Source organism: Myxocyprinus asiaticus, chromosome 29, assembly GCF_019703515.2.
Source record: "Myxocyprinus asiaticus isolate MX2 ecotype Aquarium Trade chromosome 29, UBuf_Myxa_2, whole genome shotgun sequence".
NCBI classification, from domain to species: Eukaryota; Metazoa; Chordata; class Actinopteri; order Cypriniformes; family Catostomidae; genus Myxocyprinus; species Myxocyprinus asiaticus.
Genome location: NC_059372.1, coordinates 12,591,048 through 12,604,656, shown reverse-complemented (window position 1 = coordinate 12,604,656; position 13,609 = coordinate 12,591,048).

Sequence of the window (13,609 nt, the reverse complement as noted above, 5' to 3'; positions counted from 1 at the left end):
CAGTCGTGGCCTCTTTTTCCCTTCTTTTTTTCCACTCCCTAAAAAACAAGGGGGATTATCCAACTGGGCCAACAGGTCTAGTCGGGGGGTGTCCCTCCCAAGGGAAGGACACTGCAGAGACCACACCTCGCCCAGAGAGAGGGGGGGATATTTAAGTGGAATTTAAGACACATGGTCTTGCCGACCATGTGGAGAAGTCTCATGGTCGATCCTACCCAACGGGGGAGGAGTTACTACAAACATGGAGACTGTGGCAGAGGGGGCTCTGCCCAAGGAAGACGCAGTTTGCCAACAGGGAAACGAATTAGCGGAAGATATACATCGCATGGGGTTACCTTACAGGGAACCGCCACATGCAGAGCACCTACCCCAGAACAGGGCTCTTAGTTAGCACGTGTACTGGGCCAGCAGCGAGTCTCTCCAAAAACTCGACTGCCACAGGGCTCGGAGGAAGTCAACCAGGGAACATAGTTTGTGAACACTACTGGGAATTAATGGCGCACGTCTTCAACTCAGAGGAGGTGAAAGGCGCTATGTGCAAGCGATATACCCAGCCAGCTATCCCAGGCTTATCTGCTTGTATTGTGTGCCACTACCTGGGACGAAACCGGTTCCACCCGGAGGTTGTAGAACCTTGCAAAGGTGTTGGGTGTTGCCCAGCCCGCTGCTCTGCAAATGTCTGTTAGAGAGGCACCCCTGGCCAGGGTCCAGGAGGCCGCTACACCCCTGGTAGAATGGGCTCGTAGCCCTACCAGGGGCGGGACGTCCTGGGCATGATATGCCATAGCTATGGCGTCAATGAGCCAGTGGGCGATCCTCTGCTTCCTTTCCGCTGTGCACCAAAGCACATCAGAGAATGCTTGCAGGTCTCCTACCCTCTTGATGGAAGTGAGCGCAGTCAGGAGGGCAATCTTCAAGTAGAGTGCCTTAAGCTTAGCTGACTGCAAAGGCTCAAAAGGGGCTCTCTGTAGACCCTGAAGAACTACAGAGAGGTCCCATGAGGGAACGAGGTGCGGTCTGGAGGGGTTCAGCCTCCTGGTGCCTCTCAGGAACCTGATGATCAGGTCGTGCTTCCCTAAGGACTTACCGTCCATTGTGTCATGGTGTGCTGCTATAGCGGCTATGTACACCTTCAAGGTGGAAGGGGACAGCCACCCTTCCAGCCTCTCCTGCAGGAAGGAAAGCACCGATCCGACTGCGCATCTCTGGGGGTCTTCCCGTCGGGAAGAACACCACTTAGCGAACAGACATCACTTAAAGGCATACAGGCGCCTTGTAGAGGGGGCCCTAGCCTGAGTGAACGCGTCTACCACCGCGGGTGGTAGACCGCTTAGGTTTTCCGCATCCCGTTCAGGGGCCAAACATGGAGATTCCAGAGGTCTGGTCGCGGGTGCCAATGGTGCCCCGTCCCTGAGAAAGAAGGTCCTTCCTAAGGGGAATTCGCCAGGGGGGGCTTTCACGAGGAGCATGAGGTCCGAGAACCACGTCTGGGTGGGCCAGTAGGGTGCTACCAGAATGACCTGCTCCTCGTACTCCCTGACCTTGCACAGAGTCTGTGCAAGTAGGCTCACTGGGGGAAACACATATTTGCGCAGGCCAGGATGCCAGCTGTGTGCCAGTGCGTCTATGACGAGAGGTGCCTTGGTCAGAGCGTATCAGAGCGGGCAGTGGGAGGATTCTTGGGAGGCAAACAGGTCTACCTGTGCCTGTCCGAATCGACTCCAAATCAGCTGGACCACCTGAGGGTGGAGTCTCCACTCTCCCCTGAGGGTAACCTGCTGTGACAGCGCGTCTGCTGCAGTGTTGCCCAGGATGTGAGTGGCTCGCAGCAACTTGAAGTGCTGCTGACTCCAGAGGAGGAGACAGCGGGCGAGTTGTGACATACAACGAGAGCGCAGACTGCCTTGGCGGTTGATATATGCTACCGTTGCCGTGTTGTCTGTCCGAACTAACACGTGCTTGCCCTGGATCAATGGCCGGAACCTCCGCAGGGCGAGCAGAATTGCCAGCAACTCGAGGCAATTGATGTGCCAACGCAGCCACGGGCCTGTCCTTAAGCCGGCGACTGCGTGCCCATTGCAAAGAGTGCCTCAGCCCATTTTGGAGGTATCTGTCATGACCACGATGTGCCTGGAGACCTGCTCTAGGGGAACACCTGCCCATAGAAATGAGAGGTCGGTCCAAGGGCTGAAGAGACGGTGACAGACCAACGTTATGGCCATGCGATATGTCCCGTGGTGCCATGCCCATCTCAGGAGTCGAGTCTGAAGCCAGTGCTGAAGCGGTCTCATATGCATCAACCCGAGCGGGATGGCCACCGCTGAGGATACCATATGCCCCAGGAGCCTCTGAAAGTGTTTCAATGGAACTGCTGTTATCTGTTTGAATGCCTTCAAACAGGTCAGCACCGACTGTGTGCACTCGTTCGTGAGGCGCGCTGTCAATGAGACTGAGTCCAACTCCAAACCGAGAAAAGAGATGCTCTGAACCAGGAGGAGCTTGCTCTTTTCCCAGTTGACCCAAAGCCCTAATCGGCTGAGGTGCGAGAGCACCAAGTCCCTGTGTGCACACAACATGTCCTGAGAGTGAGCTAGGATTAGCCAATCATCGAGATAGTTGAGAATGCGAATGCCCACTTCCCTTAACAGGGCAAGAGCTGCCTCTGCGACCTTTGTGAAGACGCGAGGGGACAAGGACAGGCTGAAAGGGAGAACCTTGTACTGATACGCCTGACCCTCGAATGCAAACCACAGGAAGGGTCTGTGTCGAGGTAGAATCGAGACGTGAAAGTACGCGTCCTTCAGGTCTACTGCCACGAACCAATCTTGATGCCAGACACTCACCAGAATGCATTTTTGCATCATCATCTTGAATGGGAGTCTGTGTAAAGCCCGGTTCAGTACTCGCAGGTCCAAGATTGGCCGCATCCCACCGCCTTTTTTCGGTACGATGAAGTAGGAGCTGTAAAACCCCTTCTTCATCTCGGCCAGAGGGACAGGTTCTATCGCACCCTTCCATAGGAGGGTGGCAATCTCTGCTTGCAAGGTAGCAGCGTTTTCGTCCTTCACCAAGGTGAAGTGGATACCGCTGAACATGGGTGGATGCCTTGCGAACTGAATCACGTAGCCGAGTTGGACGGTCTGGCCAGCCATCACGACGGATAGGAAAGCGCCAGCCACGCATCCAAGTTCCGCGTGAGGGGGAACAAAGGGACAATGTCGTCGGACATACCAGCAGGTGGGGCCTCGCGGCGGGGTGGAGCTCGAGGTGCCACACCATGTCGTGGCCGTGCTGAGTCTAGGGACCTTGAAGCACTTACCTGGCTCCTTGTGACCACCCCCGGAACAGCCTGGGACCGGGGAGGAAGAGGCATGTCCTCGCAACCCGTGGAGTCTGTCACATCGGGGGCGGACGTGTGCCACAGCTGGGCTCGCAAGGGCGGGGAGACTGCCAATTGACTGCGCCAATCCTGCAAGGGGAAAAAAAGGTAGACGGTGGTTGTGATGACGACCGTGCACACTGGGTATGTGACCCAGGGAAGGAGGAAATCGCTCTTTTTCTGAACTGTTGGGTACCACAGCCACTTGGGCATGCAGCAAAATCAAATGAAAAGGCAACAAAAGATTCTCCACCCGGCCCTCCACCGGGGAATGGAGTGGTCTTACTACCAGCTCCAGTGCAGTGGTTTCCGTTGACCCTGGGTCACCCGTCTCAGGGGTGCTTTGACGACATTCGTGGGTTCTTGGCGGATGGCCGTGAGATGGGTGGTGTCTGCTTCCTGCGGTGGGCTCCACGCCGGGGCCGGGCCGAAGGGGCAGGCTGTGGCAGAGCCGGTGCAGTCACTGCATGGGGACGTCCTTGGTAACGAGCAGACGGGGTGCGGGATCTTGAGCCGCACAGGGGCAGGATATGCCAGATGGCCTCCATCTGCTGCTTCACCGTCGAGAACTGCTGGGCAAAGTACTCGACGGTGTCACTGAATAGGCCAGCCTGGGAGATGGGGGTAGCAAGGAACCATGTCTTGTCGGCCTCACCCACCTCGACCAGGTTGAGACAAAGGTGGCGCTCCTGGACCACTAACGTGGACATCGTCCGCCCGAGAGACCGCGCCGTGACCTTCGTCACTTGGAGAGCGAGGTCGGTCGCCGAGCACAGTTCCTGCATCAGATCTGGGGCGGAACTACCCTTGTGCAGTTCTTTCAGCGTCTTGGCTTGGTGGACCTGCAGGAGAGCCATGAAGTGCAGGGCAGAGGTGGCTTGTCCAGCAGCACTGTAGGCTTTGGCCGTCAGGAACGATGTGAACCTACAGGGCTTGGATGGGAGCTTTGGGCGTCCGAGCCAGGTGGCGGCACTCTGCGGGCATAGGTGCACCGCGAGTGCCTTATCCACCGGGGGAATCGCTGTATAGCCCCTGGCCACCCCGCCATCGAGGGTAGTGAGGGCGGGGGAACTGAGAAATCGGGACCGGGTAGTAAAAGGTGCCTCCCACGATTTTGTCTGCTTCTCATGCACTTCCGGGTAGAAAGGAACTGGAGTGGGTTGCGGCTGCTTTGAACAGCGCCACGAGCCCAGGAACCAATCATCGAGCAGCGAGGGCTCAGGGGAGAGCGGAGGGTTCCACTCTAGCCAATGCTTGCGGCCACCCGGGAAAGCATGTCCATCATCACTGCATCAGCCTATGACTGGGCAATCGTCCCCGAAGGCTGGGAGCCCAGCTGAGGCTTCTGCGTCCGACTGGACAAGCCCGCTCTCCGATGCTGCACTCGAGAGCTCATCAGCTTCACGGGCTCCGAACAAGTGGTCGAACTCACAGTGAGATGAGCTGGTGGACTCATCCGGAAGCCCGATCGGGGCAGACGAGCGTGCTGGGGAATGGGAGGTCCACGGGGGGATACCCGGCGGAGGCGGTCCCATTGGGGTCCCCAAATCACCCCCAGTGCTAGCTGCACTGGCCTCAAACCCGTAGGTAGAAGGACCGAGGTGGGGAGCCACTTTGGTGGCTTGTTTTCTTACGAAAGCAAGCCGTGTCCGCAACGTTGCCATGGTCATTTTCTCGCAGTAAGAACATGAACCATCCACGAATGCTGCCTCCATGTGGGTCGCGCCCAGACATGAAAGACAGCGATCGTGACCGTCTGAAGTTGAGAGGTAACGACCACAACCAGGAATAACACAATCGGAAAAGCATCTTTAAAAAGACGTGTCTTTAAAAAGACGTTCCGTGTGTGCCGCTCTTTTAGAGAAATATACTCTTTCAGGAAAATATACTCTCTTTTTTCTGCCGAAGCACCCAGGGGCATTCTCTGCAATGCACCAGTGCAGAGTAGGGAGAAGCCACTGAAATGCGCCGTCAGATCCAGCAGAGGTGAATGAACAGTCAGCTCAGTAGACATTGACCGTTCGGCTCCGAAGAGAAAATCTGAATGAGTGGTTGCATACCAGCTCCTTTTATACCCGTATGTCCGGGGGAGTGGCATGCAAATACCACTTGCCAATTTTCATTGGCCTTTTATCAAAGACCAGAGGTGTCTATGGCTCCCATGAGTGACCCCTAGTGTCACTACATCGACACAACGTCGGGTAAGTGACACATAGGGAACAAAATGCTCCTTAAATAAAATCATGACAGAATATTCTCACTAGCATTTAATTAAATTGCCTGAGTGTTTACAAATACAACCAGTGTTACTGTCTTCTTGTTCTAGTAACATCTATTTCTAGTTAAGCCCTCATAGTTTTCCAGTCCCAAGTTCTTTGTTGTGTTTTGAATCCTGGTGTGCAGGTGTTCCTACCAGGCATGTTAACTAGCCTATCCAACAAGACTTCCTTCATCAACCAGCTTCACCAAAAAGACTACCCCCTGAAAAAAAAATAAACTAGTCTTAGTTGGTTTAGTGGTCTTATGTGGTTTAGCTGGTTTAGCTGGTATTCAATCCTGGCCAAGCTGCTGTTCAGCTGATCGACCAGCTGGACTCTCAGTCTGACCAGCTAACAACAAGTGCCCCAAACCCATATAAAACCATTAAACCAGACCAGCCTGGTGGCCAGCCAAGACCAGCATAACACATTAGGCTAGTTTAAGTTTTTTTTTCCTTTTTTTTTTTTCAGCAGGGCATACTGCGTCACCAGCTAGACCAGCACTTCAGGCTGAAAAAAATAATCATCTGGTCTTAGCTGGTTTAAGATGGTGTTATATGGTTTATGATGGTCTCCCAGTTTGGCTATGCTGCCTTTTTAGCTGGTTTAGCTAGTCAGCCAGACGGTCTACCAGTCTGACCAGCTGACAAGTGCCCAAACCCATTTAAAACCATCAAACTAGACCAGCTTGGTAGTCAGCCAAGACCAGCAAACTACCTTAGTCTAGTTTAAGATGTTTTTTTGTTTTTTTTCAGGTTCATTAGATAGACCAGCACCAGACCAGCACTCCCTAATTAGTAAAACAGCTTTAATCAGCCTACGCTGGTTTGCTGATCTTCGCTGATTTAAGCTGGTCTTCAAGCCTGACCAGCTGAATACTGTCCAAAACCCCTCTAAAACCAGCCAACAGACCAACCTGACTAGGCTAGGAGATCAGCTAAGACCAGCAAACAAGCTTACACTGTTAAGATGTTTTTTTTTTTTCCTTCTTCACAGGGCATAGAAATTCATGCTGGTCTAAGCTGGTCTTATCAGCCAAGAACTCTTATCTTAAAAGTTTGAGAGCCACTGAAACGCCACTGTTTAACAGGCAAATGGCCATGCACGTCTGTTGGATGGAAAGGTCAGGGTTTTTGAATATCTCACTTCCTGCCCTTTCCCCACGCCACTGCACAGCCAACAAGATGGAAACATTAAAGAAGATTTCAGCACTCTGACAGGCAAGGGTCATGTCACCCGAGAACGGCTGCCAATTTTCCATTTGAAGAAATCCTTGATGCCTTCATCTGCCTTTAAGGGTGTGAAAGCAGTTATATGATTCTGTTTGTCCCAAGGCGCGGCTGTGTCTTTAAAACCTGGGGGCGTGTTGATGTGTTTGGTCAGGTGGATGGAAAATGTTGGACATGGCTGTTGCTTGGATCGTTTGTAGGAAATTGTTCCTTTACTGAAGTGTTACAAGCAGGGTCCACAATTTTTGCCGCACATGTCAATTTGTGGGTGAAATGAGAGAATTTAATACCCATATATGTTTCTTTCAGGACATAAAAATGATATTATTCATTATATTGGCTTGACATATATAATATATGACATATATATAGACATACAACATAACCTTTTTTTACTCCGTTACATTTACTTGAGTAACTTTTTCGAAGAATCTTACTTTTAAGAGTTGTTTTAATGGTGGTTACTTTTACTCTTACTCAAGTTTATTTCGAATTATTATTTTTTTCCTTTTACTATGTTACAGTGGGCGACGTTCTTGCTGCTACATTACTGGTTTTAATTCAATAAGTGTTAATAAAAAACTGAAATATCACACTGACATAAGTATTCAGACCCTTAACTCAGTACTTAGTTGAAGTACCTTTGGCAGCGATTACAGCCTCAAGGCTTTTGGGATATGATGCAACAAGCTTTGCACACCTGGATTTGGGAATTTTCGGCCAGTCTTCTCTGCAGATCCTCTCAAGCTCTGTCAGGTTGTATGGGGACCATCGGTTGACAGCCATTTTCAGGTCTCTCCAGAGATGTTCAATTGGGTTCAAGTCCGGGCTCTGGATGGGCCACTCAAGGACATTCATAGAGCTGTCCCTAGCCACTCTTGCATTGTCTTGGCTGTGTGCTTAGAGTCATTGTCCTGTTGGAAGGTGAACCTCTGGCCCAGTTTGAGGTCCTGAGCACAGGTCCCCCAGCCCCTGCCGCATAAAAACACCCCCACAGAATGATGCAACCATCACCATGCTTCACCGTTGGGATGGTATTGTGCAGGTGATGAGCGGTGCCTGGTTTCCTCCAGACATGATGCTTGGAATTGAGGCCAAACAGTTCAATCTATGTTTCATCAGACCAGAGAATCTTGTTTCTCAAGTCTGAGAGTCCTTTAGGTGCTTTTTTGTGTCTTGCACTGAGAAGAGGCTTCTGTCTGGCCACTCTGCCATAAAGCCCAGATCGGTGGAGTGTTGCAGTGATGGTTGTCCTTCTGCAAGTTTCTTCCATCTCCACACATGATCTCTGGTGCTCAACCAGAGTGACCATCGGGTTCTTTGTCACCTCTCTTACTGAGGCACTTCTCCCCCGATTGCTCAGTTTGGCTGGGCAACCAGCTCTAGGTAGAGTCCTGGTTGTTCCATACTTCTTCCATTTAAGAATTATGGAGAACACTGTGCACTTGGGAACCTTCAATGCCACCAAATTTTTTTTCGTAACCTTCCCCAGACCTGTGCCTCCACACAATCTTGTCTGAGATCTGCAGTCAGTTCCTTTGACCTCATGGCTTGGTTTTTGCTCTCATATGCATTTTCAGCTGTGAGACCTTATATAGACAGGTGTGTGCCTTTCCAAATCATGTCCAATCAATTGAATTTGCCACAGGTGGACTCCAATCAAAGTTTAGAAACTTCTCAAAGATGATCCAGAGAAATGAGATGCACCTGAGCTAAATTTCAAGTATCATAGCAAAGGGTCTGAATACTTGTCAATGTGAAATTTCATTTTTATTTATTTATTTATGTATTTATTTATTTATTTATTATTTTTTTTAAATAAATTTGCTAAGTTATCAAAAATCAGTTTTTTGCATGGCCATTATGGGGTATGGGGTATAGATTGATGTGAAAAAAAAAAAACAAGAAATTTAAAGAATTTTAATATAAGGCTGCAACACAACAAAATGTGAAAAAAGGAAGGGGTCTGAATACTTTCTGAATGCACTGTATGTGCTGATGGGGCATGTTTTTATACACACTCACTTAGCACTTTATTAAGAACACCTGTACACCTACTTATTCACGTGATTATTTAATCAGCCAATTGTGTGGCAGCAGTACAAAGCATTAAATCATGCAGATATGGGACAAGAGCTTCAGTTATTGTTCACATCAACCATTTGAATGGGGAAAACATGTAATCTCAGTAATTTAAATTGTGACATGATTGTTGGTGCCAGACGGGCTGGTTTGAATATTTCTGTAACTGCTGATCTCCTGGGATTTTCACACACAATAGTCTTTAAAGTTTACTCCAAATGGTGCCAAAAACAAAAAACATCCAGTAAGCAGAAGTTCTGCAGACAGAAACAACTTGTTGATGAGAGAGGACAATGGAGAATAGCCAGACTGGTTCCAGCTGACAGAAAGGCTACAGTAACTCAGATAACCACTCTGAACAATTGCAGTGAGCAGAATAGCATCTCAGAATGCACATGTCGAACCTTGAGGCGGAAGTGCTACAACAGCAGAAGACCACGTTCGGAACTTTATTTGGACCATAGTGTTCCTAATAAAGTGCTAAGTGAGTGTAGTCTCAGTTTTGCCTTCACTTTAGTTTTGAACACTTGATTACTTAATCAAAATAACAAAATATGCACTGAAGTGAGGAAAATTTGTCAGTGAACACTGTTTTGATGGCAGTTTTATTGAACTATACTGCAGTATTTACATTGTTTAAAATGGTTAATGGAGATTGAAATTTAAAGCTTATTTTACATTAGTTTTATTGAAAATATATTTTTCTTACTCTGACAAGTCACTTATTTCGCTTTGTTTTTTTTGTTTTTTCATCGCATATTGAGACAAACAACACAAGTTAACATGTCTTTCGCAGCATTATATACAAGATGAGCCAGTCTAAATCTCTCGGTCAAACTGCAAATTCACAAAATCATTTGTTTCTCATGTTTTCATTTTAGGGGCTTAATGTTATGTGCGGTCACATTGACTTCTAGTGGAAAAAATCTTGAGGCATCCTAGAAAACATTTCCTGAGGTAAAAGTTATTAAAAGACACACCAGTTGCGACGGAAGTTTTTAAGAAGTTCGTTTGTACTGTATGTCTTTGATTTAATTTGCGTACATCTCTTACATCAGCGAGGGTCAAAATATTGTTCTTACAGTTCATTTGAAATCAGGAAAGTTGCAGTCCCTAATAAAGTTACCAGCCAACTGTAACTAGATTAATTTTGCTTGCCAAAGTCAATTATTATCCCCTTTGGCATTTTTATGTGTTAGTTTTGGAACCTGGCACATCTGGCACATGTAAGGTTAATTTTGACCCTGACTTCAACCTCCATTACCCATTTTAAACAATGTAAAACTGCCATCAAACCCATGTTCACTGACAAACTAGCATTCATTTGTTGCTTTTCTATAGTTGGATGAGAATCTAATCAGTAGTTTTTCCTTTAAAGAGAGCATAAAGAGGTCTTTGGATCAAAAAAAGTGTATTTATTTCAATTCAGATCTTATAAAGTGGTACTTAGTATGAGGAATGATCTAAAAAGAGGTTTTGCTAATAAGTCTGCTCTCATTTAGGTGGCCCTCACAGTTAGCACTTCACAACAGTGTTTGTTTCACTGTCGAGTGTCAATTAAACCAAGCAAAAGGAATTTCTGAAGCAGTCATTTTCTACCCCTGGATTAGCTTACAAGGAAATTTTCACAGTGGCTACACTTTGCAATTAATAGTCCAATTTTGAATATTGTCAAACAATTGCAGGTTCTTATTAAATTTTTTTAATGTTTTTCCGGGGGGTCAGTGTCCTCCTCATTTCAGAATTTTATATTACACATCCACCTGCCTCAGAATCATGATTTAAAGATACAGTATGATAGATTTTTGTGAGGAACAGAAAGAAAGTTTAGGTCGTTATTTATTGAAAATCTTTAAATTCAGCATAGCTCTCTTCGGCACGTTGGGAGAAGTGGTGATGTCTAATGATGGAACGAGATGTTCTTTTGAGTCACATCTTTTGAGTCACAGTTAACAAAATCTGATTTTCTCTGACAGATTTGGTTCTCCACTCAATGATCCGGTTGCAGCATTAAACAGCCCACTGGAAGGGAAGATTATCAGTGAATAATGACCTTAAATTTTGGTCTGTTCCTCACACAAGGCTATGTAATAGATTCAGAAGACTTGAAATAGACCATACAAGTCATATAGATCACTCTTGTGGTGCTTTTGTGTGCTTGTTTAAGCTTGTCCATTCATTGTAATTGTATGTAAATGTGATCAATTCAGACTTCAACATTTCTCCTTTCATGTTCCACAGAAGAAATAAATTCATATGAGTATATATATATATATATATATATATATATATATATATATATATATATATATATATATAATAATAATTCTTTGAGTAAAAATGGATGAATTGCTTGTCCAGCTGATTTTTGGATAAAGTGGGCATATGATAAATGGTGTGAGCTTGTATGGATTGCTGTGACAGAAGATAGTGGATTTGTGATCGGTACACAGGGACTGGACAGCACCAGACCTCTTGGTTGTAAGAAGTGAAATTGTGACACCTCAGAACCAGACTGTCAGCTTCCTGAGAGAGAAATACCTCTCACTTAATATGTGCTCCTTTGGTAGTGAAAGAGGTCTCCACTCTCAATTGGTTTTGATAGCTAATTTTCTGTGTCCACAATATCTACATAAGGGAGATGGATGATCACAGTGACTTGAAGATTTATATATATATATAGGCGTGTTGTCACTTTCTTGTTTGACATGTTCAGTATAGAGAGAAGACAGGGCCCTATTTTAAGAGCACTAGCGCTAAGCGCAGTGCTTGGCAATAAGTCATACACGCAAAGTCAATGGGCATGGCCATGAAGTTTTGGTAATTTCGTGCAAGCAAGTGGTCTCGGCGCAAGTGGGTTTGGCAAAATTGCACTTGCAAAGAGCTAATGGGCTGGGCCAAGCGCAATTCAATTCTGAAGTTCTTCTCCAGCACCGTCTATGTCCTATTATATAATCCATTCCCTGTCAAGCACCAGCGATATAAACAAAGACAGCACATTCATAAGAAGTAAGTAATGTATATAGACTGTATGCAATGAATTAAAAGAATAGAAATATGGAATTATGTTCTTTTGTGCATTAACTGCGTCCTTGTTGAATGTCAGGCATATTTCTATGACAGTGACACACTCCTTTTATACACATGGAAAATGTGGTTCTCGACAGAATTTGGATTTAAGCTCCATTAAATTATAGAGAATGTAAGAATTATTAATCATTTTCAACTACTGACACACAAATCATGGTATTAACAATGATTGTACCCGAATGCACTTCACTTCCACTGGTCGATTTTGATTTTGAAAAATTCAATTCATTTATTGAAACACAAAAAAATAAAACTAAAAATATGTCTAAATTCAAATTACAGTTCAATTAACCTCCAACCTTTCACTTTCTTCTTGTTTTAGGCGATTCGCATTCTTTGTGCATGTCACCACCTACTAGGCAGGGAGGAGAATTTATAGTAAAAAAAAGGACTTAAATATTGATCTGTTTCTCACCCAAAGTGATAATATTGCTTTAAAAGACATTAATTCAACCACTGGAGTCGTATACTGTCTGTGCTTTTTGGAACTTTAAAGTGCTGATAAACATTTACTTGCATTGTTTAGTCCTACATAGCTGAGATCTTCTAAAAATCTTTGTGTTCTGCAGAAGAAAGAAAATCATACACATCTGGGATGGCATTGAGGGTGAGTAAATGATGAGAGAATTTAAATTTGTTGATGAACTATCCCTTTAACATCATGAAACAATAAAGTGTGTAAAATTTTGGATTTTAAAATATAGCATATCTTAATGTGCAGAGGCAACTATAAATCTAGGCTATAAGACAAAGACATTGGTATGTTGATTTCCCTGAAGATCCACTGAACATACAGGTAGCTCCCTTATTCATGCAAGAACTTGTTTTGTTTGAAGCGCTAAACAACACAAGTTGTTGTGTTAACATACATGCCGCTTTGAATGTGCTTCTCTCATGGGCTCATGAACACTCAAAAAAAAAAATATTTTTTTAGTTGTTCTCATCATGACACATGGACACATTGAGTCACATGGACTACTTTTATGATACTTTTGGGCCTTTTTTTAAAAGCTTTAATGTAAACCACTACTATCAACTGCCATTGCATTAAAAAGACGAACCGGGCTATAAATAACAATTTTCACCTCTTGTATTCAAAAGAAGAAAGAAAGTCATACAGGTTTGGAACTACATGAGGGTGAGTAAATTATTACAGCATTTTCATTTTTGTGGGAACTATTCCTTTAAGCATTCTGAAATATCAACATTAGCTCAACCAATGGCATGATAGACAAAAATATCAAATGCATAGGATATCTCAAGTCTTTTGATTCTGAAAAATAGCTCTGTAATATATGATAAAATTATCTTGTACAGGTACCTGAGCTGGATTTGCACATTTACTTGTATGTAATGTAATAATTCCCTTGCTTATGTGCTCAAGCCTTTGGTGTCAAGTAAGAAACACTATGTAGACTAAGACAGACTGACAGAACTTTAAAAGATAATAAAGCGATGAACATTAATATCCGGCATGTTGCAGAATCATGTCACAAAAAATAAACAAACATTTACAAGGCAAGCAATTTGGATGTGCAGTGAGCCTAGTCACTTGTTTTTAATGTGAAGCT